Source organism: Marmota flaviventris, chromosome 15 (genome assembly GCF_047511675.1).
Source record: "Marmota flaviventris isolate mMarFla1 chromosome 15, mMarFla1.hap1, whole genome shotgun sequence".
Taxonomy (NCBI): domain Eukaryota; kingdom Metazoa; phylum Chordata; class Mammalia; order Rodentia; family Sciuridae; genus Marmota; species Marmota flaviventris.
In genome coordinates this window covers 12,952,401-12,962,729 of record NC_092512.1, presented here as the reverse complement: position 1 = coordinate 12,962,729, position 10,329 = coordinate 12,952,401, and the positions used below count along the sequence as shown (strand labels likewise).

The 10,329-nt window shown below is 42.2% G+C and overlaps 1 long non-coding RNA gene across 2 annotated transcripts; it reads left to right on the top strand.

Moving 5' to 3' along the window:
- Positions 1 to 5,211: 5,211 nt before the first annotated feature.
- On the top strand, positions 5,212 to 9,645 carry LOC114101338 (uncharacterized). 2 transcript variants are annotated; one of them, XR_003584278.2, is made up of 3 exons: positions 5,212 to 5,581; positions 6,797 to 6,970; positions 9,183 to 9,645. It is a non-coding gene; the product is annotated as an uncharacterized lncRNA (long non-coding RNA). The 2 variants fall into 2 exon arrangements; XR_003584279.2 differs by lacking the exon at positions 5,212 to 5,581 and adding an exon at positions 6,266 to 6,519.
- The last annotated feature ends 684 nt before the right edge of the window (positions 9,646 to 10,329 follow it).

The following is a 10,329-nucleotide window of genomic DNA, read 5'->3' as shown; positions in this document are numbered from 1 at the left end:
AGGGCAGGGGCCTTTACAGCCAGGTGCACTCGAGTACCACCTGCTTCTATCTAGTCCATGATGGATGGAGACACAGGAAGCTTAGGAGGAGTACTGAGGCTCACACTGCCCAGGTGGATCAAAGTCTCGAAGTACGTGCTGCTTTGTGATTGATCTGGGATATCCAAAGAGAGACCTCCTCAATTTTGCCATTTCAGGTGTTGATTTTTGCAGTTGAAAGGTGGTCTCTGAATATTCTTCAAGATGGGTTTTTATCCTGTGTTACCTTGGGTATAAGAGAGCAAATATTTCAACCTTCCCTTGTTCTTGAAATGATCTGTGGCAACTCATACATTTGATCATTTGTTCTTGGGTCTTCAGCCTATGGTCAAACATCAGATAATCCTTGGGGGAAAGAAGAGCATCAAACAATATTTTATTCCAAGCCCGGAATCAATACATCAAATAAATTTTAAAAAGACCTCTTAAGGTACAATTTAAGGAAGAATCTGTGTTTTCTTTTCAAATACCTTAGTTCAGTGCTTATTTATTAAACAAACATTTATTCTAGGAGCTTGATAAACCTGGCATTGGGTATGATGCTCTGGGCACAGAGTTGGAGAAAATCTAATCATTGCTTTGAATCTGTTCAGACTTTGCTGATTTCACAACTTCAACATTGCAATTCCATGATAGGTACAAAAGAGGGCCCAGGGAGTACCAGGCTTTACAAAATTGGTGAACTTTGTGACATGCTTAACACAAAATTTCTTTGCATGTGCATTTTTCTGGGGAGAGGATTCGTGAATTTTGCTGGATTACTCAAGGATCAAAAATTAAAATGCTTTAGACCCATGTCTTTTGCAATTACAGCAAACTTTAAAAACAACTTACCTCTGGTTTTCTACAAGTAGAGTCTTCTCTTCCCTCATTCCCTGCTCAACCCTGGTGGGTTTTCTCCACTTGGGACCTGCTCAGCTTACCATTAAGTCCATCTTTGACGAGTAAGCTTCTTAAAATCCAGGCCAATGTCCTTGTCATATCTGTACCCCGTTGTAGGACCCTGTACCCCCTAAACTTTTCATTTTCCATAGTGCTTAGCTCTCGCAGCAAGCAGGAGCTCTGGAAAAAGTGGGCTCATTAATTATTCCCGGATTTTATCACCCAATTCTCTGTTGGAGCTTTTATGTGGTCCCAATTCTGCTCATCTGAACTCTTGTGAGATATTCTGGTGTGTCTCCCAAGGCAGGGTGAGAATAAAGAATATTTCTTAATTGGGGTGTGTGCACACACGCGTGCTTACTCGCATACTTACAACCCGAATGCTTTGTTCCTTAACTATCATGTGGAGAGAGGTGTTTGGACACCATATTAATAATAGCCTTGTGTGTATATGTGGCACATTCCATTTTCAAAGGCATTTATAAACACCGAGAGATGAAAGCTAGCACCACTAGTCTTGGGAAAAGGGAATGTTAATCACACCATGCCCGTTCCCTGGGGAGGGTCACAGAGCTAGAAAGGATGTCAGCAACCTCCAGGCCCTGCACGAATAAGGGTGAGGGATTTCCATCTCTCTCTTCAAGCAAGTTCAAGCAAACCCCGTACATCCTATAATTTTCAATTATCATCTATCTATCATCAATCATCTCCTTTTCCCCTCCCCTTCTCTTTCTTCTTCCCTCTTTCTTTTCTTTTCCTTTTCCCTTCCTTCCTTCCTTCCTTCCTTCTCCCCCGCATCTCTCTCCCCACCCCTTTCTCTCTCTCTCTCTCTCTCTCTCTCCTCCTTTTTTATGTCCTCCCCCCCCCCAAAGCCCTGTTGTAATTGCAGGTACCTGAGCAAAATGGGGTTGTCTAAAGCCACTAATTTTGGGGTGGTTTGAAATACATCAATAGATAATTCTCACACCTGCATAGACTGGGGTGTCTGATCATCCTACACTCGGCCACATTTCAGGCAGTATAATGCCACCCAGCATGGCTCTTAGCCTGGGCACCCATCTCTTGCCCTCGGTTCCAGGACCTCAGGACGTGGAGTGCACACCTTTGCCTCTCCAGCCAGCCAGCACCTCAGTGTGTCATTCTCACTACTGCTGCTCTGCCAGAGATGAGCGATTCACTCTCTAAAGTGCTGGTATGGAGAAGCTAACCGAGCTGTCTTTTCTGTTTGGTGTTTAACAGTGGAAGTGAACATGTGCAGAATGCCTGCTGCTTCTCAGGGCTGTGGTCTGTGCTTTTCACATGCATGATCTCCAAAGCCCAGGGAGGTAGGTGATACTTATTATCGCACCTGCAGATCAGGAAGCCGAGGCCCAGAGAGATGAAACAGCTCATCAAAGACTCATAGCTAAGAGGCCGTAGAACTAGGAGTTGAACCCAGGTCTGTCTGGATCAGGAGCCATGCACTTAATAGGAGGACCATGGTATGAATCAATGTCCTGGGGTTTGCATGGCACAGGGTAGGTGTTTAAGAATGATGACACACTGGCTGCTTGCCACCTGTTGCCCCAGGCATTTAACCCATTATTTCCCTCTATTTTAAAAGAGTTTATCCAACTAACAATATTTATGAAATAATTACTAATTTGCTTTCCAGTTTCTTGTTAACTGAAGAAATCAATATTTTCAGAATAGTAAAAGTATTTTAATAGCATTTGCAAAATGCCACATATTTAATAAATATTATTATTTCATTGACTCCTCAATAACCCATGGAGGCTGCTATTCCTATTTTATAAATAAAGAGAGTCCTGGCAGGGCTGCAAGATCACACAGCCTTAATTAAGGAGCAGAAATTCGGCTCATTCTCTGATTCTAAAAACTCTGTTTCTTCGAGCTAGCTTCTTCTAACTACTGACAGTTATGAAATGAGCAATGACCAATTGAAATAAGGAAAAAATTACCAAAATTAAAAGAAATACTCTCTGGAGGTGGCTTGTTGATAAATGTGTTAATTTTGAAGACTCTATTTCTGTTACCTTAGCTAACTAAGATCATCTACAGGACAGATATAAGCAGAATCAATGCCAAATTTTGCATTCAGATTTAGTACAATATTTAGATAATACCAATGAGAAATAACAGTATAATAATAGCATAGACAGTAGTATGATCATAACCAGAGCTGCTGTTTATGGAGAGCTACCATGTACCCAGCTTTGTGCTAAGCACTTAATGTTCATTTTCTCCTTCTCCATCAACATTCTGCAATTTCTATTTGACAGAAAGACCCATTTCTGCTGTTATGATGAACAAAGTAAGGCTAATGTGAGGTACGAGTCTGGGTCTATCTGATCCCAAAGCCTGGACGTTTTGTCCATATAACATGCTGGAAAATATCATCTGACTTGAAGTAAGCTTAAAGAACTTCCAGGCATCTTAACAAAAGAGTCTTATATCCTGAGACAAATGGAATTTATCCAGTTGTCTCCGAGTGTTTCTAGAACATCATCCTTTGCTGACCTAGGTGTGGAAGCAGGAGTGAGGCTGGGGATGGTTGGCATTTCCCAAATCCCAGATTCTGGCAGCGGCCCTTCTAAGGGGCCCCTTCTCAACCTCAGGGTCTGAGAAGCAGCTGATGTAGGTGGCACTCATCATTCTCAACTGAGGACAAACTCCTGCCAGATATTCCACAGACCCTGCTCACAGTGTCTGGCACGTGATGGGGACTTCATAAATACCTCTTGGGTTGGTGTGGAGTTTCAGGAGGGGAGGACGCAGATGTCATTATTTTCATGGAATGTGGAGACAGAGAGAGAATGCAAACAGCTCACCGGCTCCTTTTTGCTCCATTGGCCAACGGCTGGGTGATTTTGAGTGAGTTCATTTTTCCTCTCTGGCCCACATTTCCAGAGAGGGTGACATTACCTGCTTCTCTTTACAAAAGACCTGTTATGAACACTTTCTGTAGTGGTGTAAACACAAAGGCCATGACGTCAAACACACACTGATAAAGAAATCTTCCTTGCATCAATTACCTACCTCCCTACCAGGCTTTCTGCATACGGTGCCTTCGCAGATACCCTGTGGGTCATTACCACTCCAGTTGGAAGATGAGGAAACTCTGAGATCTTATCATTAATTATGTAATTATTCAGCACACAGAGAGATCCTGACATTTTGCTCAGTTTTCTGGGAGGTGGCAGGGGATGAGTTGGGAAACTGTCCTAGCAACCTTGTTGGCTGACAGCAATGCTCCCAATTAAGTTTAGCTCAGGTTGTGCTGGGCATAGCTGCACCCATCCAAATTCACAGGAGGTTCCTGAAAAGTGGAACTCATTCCCCCCAAACACTTCGCACTACCCTCATTCCTGGGAAATGACCAGAATGTTCTGGAATGGACCCGCTTGGGATGTCTGGATTGAACTAAAGCAGCCCATTTCGGTGCCAACTGGCCACAGGGTTTGGGCAACTCCAATGACCTCATCCTCTTTGCTGGCTTGAAGAAACAGAGATAATGATACTTTCCCAAGGCTGGGGCTGGGTGCATCTTAATTTGTGACTGTTTGTAAGTGGCTTTGAAGATGGCAAATGTTATTTAACGCTAAGTAGTATTATTTATTGTGGTTCCAAACGCTGTTTCTCCTCCCCATTGTCAGGCTACAAAACAATAAGGGAAATGGTAAAAGGGCCTCTGAAGTATCCAAACATCTATAAATTAGGTAACGTTGGCCTGAGCTCTGTGATGGTATCTGCAAACCTAGCATTAGCTTCGAAGCATTTTTGTGTGGGAGGCACTCGCCTAATTTGCACTTAAGACATGCCAGCAGCAGGCCCTGGCACAGGCTTGGCACACACGGGTGATGCAAGTGCTCTGTGGACAGAACGCTTGGCTGTGTTCTCTTTGAGATGCAAATGAGGCGCTGGAGGAGCCCCTTGTCCTTTCATGTCTCGCACTTAATAGAAGGGAATTAACATTCATTGAGTCCTCCTGTGTGCCAGACACTTTTATGAATGTGATCTCATTTATTCCCACAACAATCCGGGGAACTAGGTCTGAATGTTCCTATTTTATAGGTGAGGAAACTGAGGCTCATGGAAGTGAAATAATTTGCCTAGATCATATAAAAGGCTGAGCTACAACTGGCATCCAGGACTGCCTGGCTGTAAAAGCCATGCCCTTTTATTATATTGAACTGTAGAAAACATACCGTACTCCTCCTTCATACCCTAAATGCCTGGTCAAGTTGCCCCAATTCCCTGCTAGAATTTCTTCTGTGTCTTTCTTTTGCCTTTAGGCAACAGATCAGTATCCTACTGTAGCCTTGAGCAATCTGGCTCTGGGTCCCTCTCCAGCTCCATCCAACCCCATCCTCCTTGATTTCAGTGCTTTGATCATGCCACAACCTCACACCTCTGAGCTTCTCCCATAAACTGCCTGCAAAATTTGATCTTCTCCCTTGTTCTCCAGCTAACTCCTGCTGAACTTTCACACATCATTTTCTCAGAGATTCCTCCTCTAAGAGTCCATAGGATATTTCTTCCAAGTACGGTCCTGCACCCCAAATGCCGGCATCACCTGGAACTTGTGAGAAATGCAACTGCACAGTCCCCACCCTGGACCTACTGACCAGAAACTCTAGGCAAGGGCCCAGCCCTGCAGGTGAGTCTTTGCTTACTGAAGATCACCAGGAGCTTTCATCTTTGACATTCTTGACATTTTAAGCTGAATAATTCTTTGCTTTTAGTGCCCTTCTGTGCACTGTAGGATTTTCGCAGCATCCTACCTCCTACTCAATGTCTGTAGCCCTCCCTTCGTCTCCCCGTTTCCCCTCACATTGGAACAACTGGAAATGTCTTTGGACCTTGCCTAATGTACCAGGGGAGGAAAAACTGAAGAACGAAATGCCTTAGACTAAACTAGGTCCTAAGACACTCTCTTAGCACTCTGGACAGTTGAGGTTTTGATTTAACTCATTGCAAAAGTTTGTTTCAGGCATACGTCCCCTGCCACCTTCCCAGTGGCTAATGTACTGCTGACAGCTCTTGGGTTCCCGAGAGATATCAATGGACTGAATGAATGGCCTGACACTCCTAAAACCAACACCATGTCTGTATGTGGAGGAGGGGAGGGACAGGAATTGAGGACCCGAGTTGAATCACAGACAAGTAGGGTTCTTGAGATGTGTCACTGTCAGATGGCAAGGGTCCCCACCTCAGAACCCTGGGAACAAAGGGGACATTGTATCTCTGCCTGAATAGGACGTACACCGGTTATTTTTAATTATGGAGGCAGAGGATGTGATTAAATGCTGGGGAGAGAGAGAAATGTTCTCTTAGAATGATTAGAAGGCTCTGACGGCAGATAGGCTCCCTGCTACTGTCACTGAAAACGAAACAAAACCGCATTCTGTCACCGAGAGTAGTAAGGAGAATGCTGGTAGAAAGAGACTTGACTCAGCATGCCCTCCACATATTTTTGAAAATGGTACATTCAAATTAAAGTAGTAAGCCGGGCATGGTGGCACACGCCTGTAATCCCAGCAGCTTGGGAGGCTGAGGCAAGAGGATCACAAGTTTGAGGCCAGCCTCAGCAACTTGGTGAGGCTCTAAGCAACTTAGTGAGACCCTGTCAAATAAACATAAATACATTGAGATGTGGTGACTTAGTGGTTAAGCACCCTTGGGTTCAATCCCTGGTACGAATACTAACAATAAGAACAACAATAAAAAAATAAATAAAGAGTTGGGGAAAGGAAAATACTAATGCTTCCGCTGCCGCAAATTTCCTCATTCTGAGAAATTCTTTCTAGAACCAGTTGAAAGGAGAACTACAGAGTGGGCAGAATGTAATTCCTGTCTGCATCTCTTTTCTAAGTTGATCACCAGCATCACCATCTGAGCTGCCTGTGATGTGCTTCTGGCAGAGAAGACCTAACTGGACGCTTTGGAAGTGGAAGTCAGCCTTTGGAGGGCCTCCAACAAACTGGGAATGATGTTCGCTGAGAGTCCCAGGAAGCTGTGCAGCCAGCTGGCCGAGGTCAGGCTTCAGGTAACCTAAATGATCCTTGCAGTTTGGGAGCTGAGAAGGTAGAGAGATCAAAGGGGCGATGATTCCTAAGTTTATATGTATTTATGCATTTTTTTCTCAAAGAATTATTTGATTTTTTTTCCTTGCAGAAACTCTGAAAGGAGGCAAACCATGGGGAAAGATTTTATTTTCCATTCAAATGTTTTCAACTTGTTGCCAAACTGTTCTAACAATATTCTTTCCTGCATCTTTCACCTAAGATTGTCTTTTGAACGTGTCTCCAGGTTATTGCAAAATGACATCATTTTCAAAGTGATACCTAAATTCAATTTCAACCCATTCTCAGAAGCAAAGTAATTAAAACGCTCCAACCTTAGAAACAGAGACACAGTATTTCAGCTGTTCAACAAGTACATAGAAATATATTCACTTAAAGAGGAGGCTCACACTTTTGTGCTAGAGCTTTGAAAAAGTCAGTTTGCTAATAAACAATTTGTAATGATTTGCATATGAATGGAGCCATTTACCTTTGATAGTATATGCATAATTTTAAACATCATCATTATATTCTATGTGCTAAATTAATTTAACCAATTCCAACTATTTCTATTTCCTGTAATAAACTGTTCTACAACAAAAATTTTAATTTTTTTTTCTAAAATTAAGAGCACTTCCTTTAAAATGAGGTCAGAAATTCAGTCATTGATTCCAAAACTATGAACACGTCTCTAACCCTGAAAATTTACAATAAAACTTCTGTCTTAGTTGTGCTTGATTGAATTAGCAGTGTTTATCTATTTCGTGTACCTTTATGGACATCAGACCGTACTTAAAATATGCGATCAAGGGAATTGGAGCTTCAGTGTTTACCTTTCTCTAACAATAGCTCTGACTGCAGGGGTGAGGCTGTGTGCACATTTTGTTCCAGACAGACACGCATGATTGAGAAGTCTAAGCTATTCATCTCTTCACTCTGCACCCGTGACATAAAGAAGGTCAGTTTAGCTGGGTGTCATGGTGCACTCAGCTCAGGAGGCTGAGGCAAGAGGATTACAAGTTCAAACTCAGCCTCAGCAACTTAGTGAGAACCTGTCTCAAAAAATAATAATAATAATAATAGGGCTGAGGATGTGGCTCAGTGGTTAAGTACCCCTGGGTTCATCCCTAGCACCAGAGAGAGAGAGAGAGGGAGAGAGAGAGAGAGAGAGATGCCCGTCTGTTTGGCTTTTGATTAGAGTTAAGGGTTTTACTGAAAGAAATCAGAAATATTTCTTTCATGCTCATAGTTATGAAATACATGTTAAAAAGTGGTAGAAAGAATTCCTCCACATTTGAAATAAATTTGAATTTCCATGAGCACTGGACCTCTTCTTGCAGGAGTTTGAAGATAATTTGTTCACATGCATATTTTCTTACAGAATCAAATTACTAAAGGGAGTTGTAACCTGGTTTTGAATGTTCTTGGGTTTCCTCCTCAGAGCTGCTTTTTGTCCCTGTAAGTAGAGGAGGAAGGCAGCTTTTAAAAGCCAAGTATAGCTATCCAGTGAAGGAGAGGGCCTGCAGCGCACAGAGGGAGGGACATGTTTCCTCCCTCCCTCCTGCCCTTCCTTCCTTTTATTTCTATCATGAGACATCAATTTAGTCTGAGGTAAAATATTTGATGAGGAGGGATTCACTAAGATAATTAATACCAAAATATCACTGATTAATAGCCTTAGTTTATTACCTGCATAGGTGAAACCCAGATTAGCTGCACTACATGAGAAAGGTGACTTATGGAAATGAAAATTTAAGACTAATATTGATGTTATTTTGATGACCCCCCCATCAATCCCCTTGTTTCTCCCTAAAATGTATCCATTTCATTTCTTAGAAAGAAAAGTCCCATGATGACAGTTAAATTTTTTTGTTTATTTGTTTGGCAGAACATCTTGAATCTTTATTCCATTTAAGACTCTAAGAGATGGGGCTTCACTTCTCCAGCTTCCATGATGCACTTTGAAAACTGCCATTCTGTTGTTCTTGCGGCTGGTCCAAACTTATGTGCCTATCTGGAGACATACCACACTGCTTCCTTGTCTTCCTGGGAACACTGCCTACATTTCCCAGCCTCCTTTGCATTAGTTGTGATCATGTGATCAATTCTGACCAATAGTCTGTGCCTGGAAAGGACATGGCCCACTTTCTGGTCTGGCACAGAAAGCTCTCTCATGGTCTCACACATTCTTTTCAGACTACCATCTTCTTGTGGATTCGGATGTGCCATAGCTTTGGGAGTCTCTTGTGGAAGATGACGAAGCCACAAGAAGGAGGCACCTGTTTTCTGGAACCAGGAAGAAGACCAATTGCTGATGAACACCCCCCCCCCCCATTTTGGATTTTACATTTGTGAACATTTCGGTTGTGTTGGGACATCATACATTTTGGGGATTTGTTTATAATAGCAACTAATGATACCCTAATTCATGTTTTTATTTTTTAAATTAATTAATTAATTTTTTTGTTATAATTCTTTTATACATGACAGCAGAATGCATTTTAATTCATAGCACACACATGGAGCACAGGTTTTCATTTCTCTGGTTGGACAAAATAGAGTCTCACCATTCATGTCTTCATACATGTATTTAGGGTAATGATGTCCATCTTATTCCACCATCTTTCATGTTCTTATTACTTGCTAATAAAAGTTAGATTAAAACCCCAATTTCAATTAACTTATATGTATGATATTTACAATGAGTTGGCTTTCAGTAAACTGAATTTTTCTTACATCTTAGAATCAATTCAGGGAGAAGATGAAGGTGCAGGCTAGCAGGATCAAGGGATTCCAAGCTTCTTTGGGAGCGATTTCTCTCCCCAATTTTTCCCAGCTAGAAAACAAATGCTTTAGTTAATGAGAGTGAGCAAGTATCAGCTCAGCTTTTTGACTTTATTGAAATATAAATCCTTAACATTATATCAAGCCTTGATTAGTCATTTAACTGATGTGTACAAGAAGGGTTGGAAACAGCCAGAAATAACTCTGGCCTCTACGTAACAACCATGAAGCCCATGGAGATCCTGTCTAAAATTCAGTCACCTGTTCCAGAGTTGAAAACAGAAGGACAATCTGAAAGTTGGCACTGATGTTCAGTAGAGATTTCCCATGTGCTTTATTTTGGGGTACCATGGACCCAAAGCTCCCTCTCCATGTGGCCCACACACTAGGTTCTCTAGGTGCCTCAGTGGCTCACACTTAAATCTTCCCTTTAACATCAGGGGCACAATTTGGGGGTTGGAGTTAATAAAAGTCAATTCACCATTTCTGTCTTCTAGTGTGGGCTTGGTTAGGGGGGGCGTAGAGGGTGGTGTTCCATGAACTTAGAAAAGCAATATAG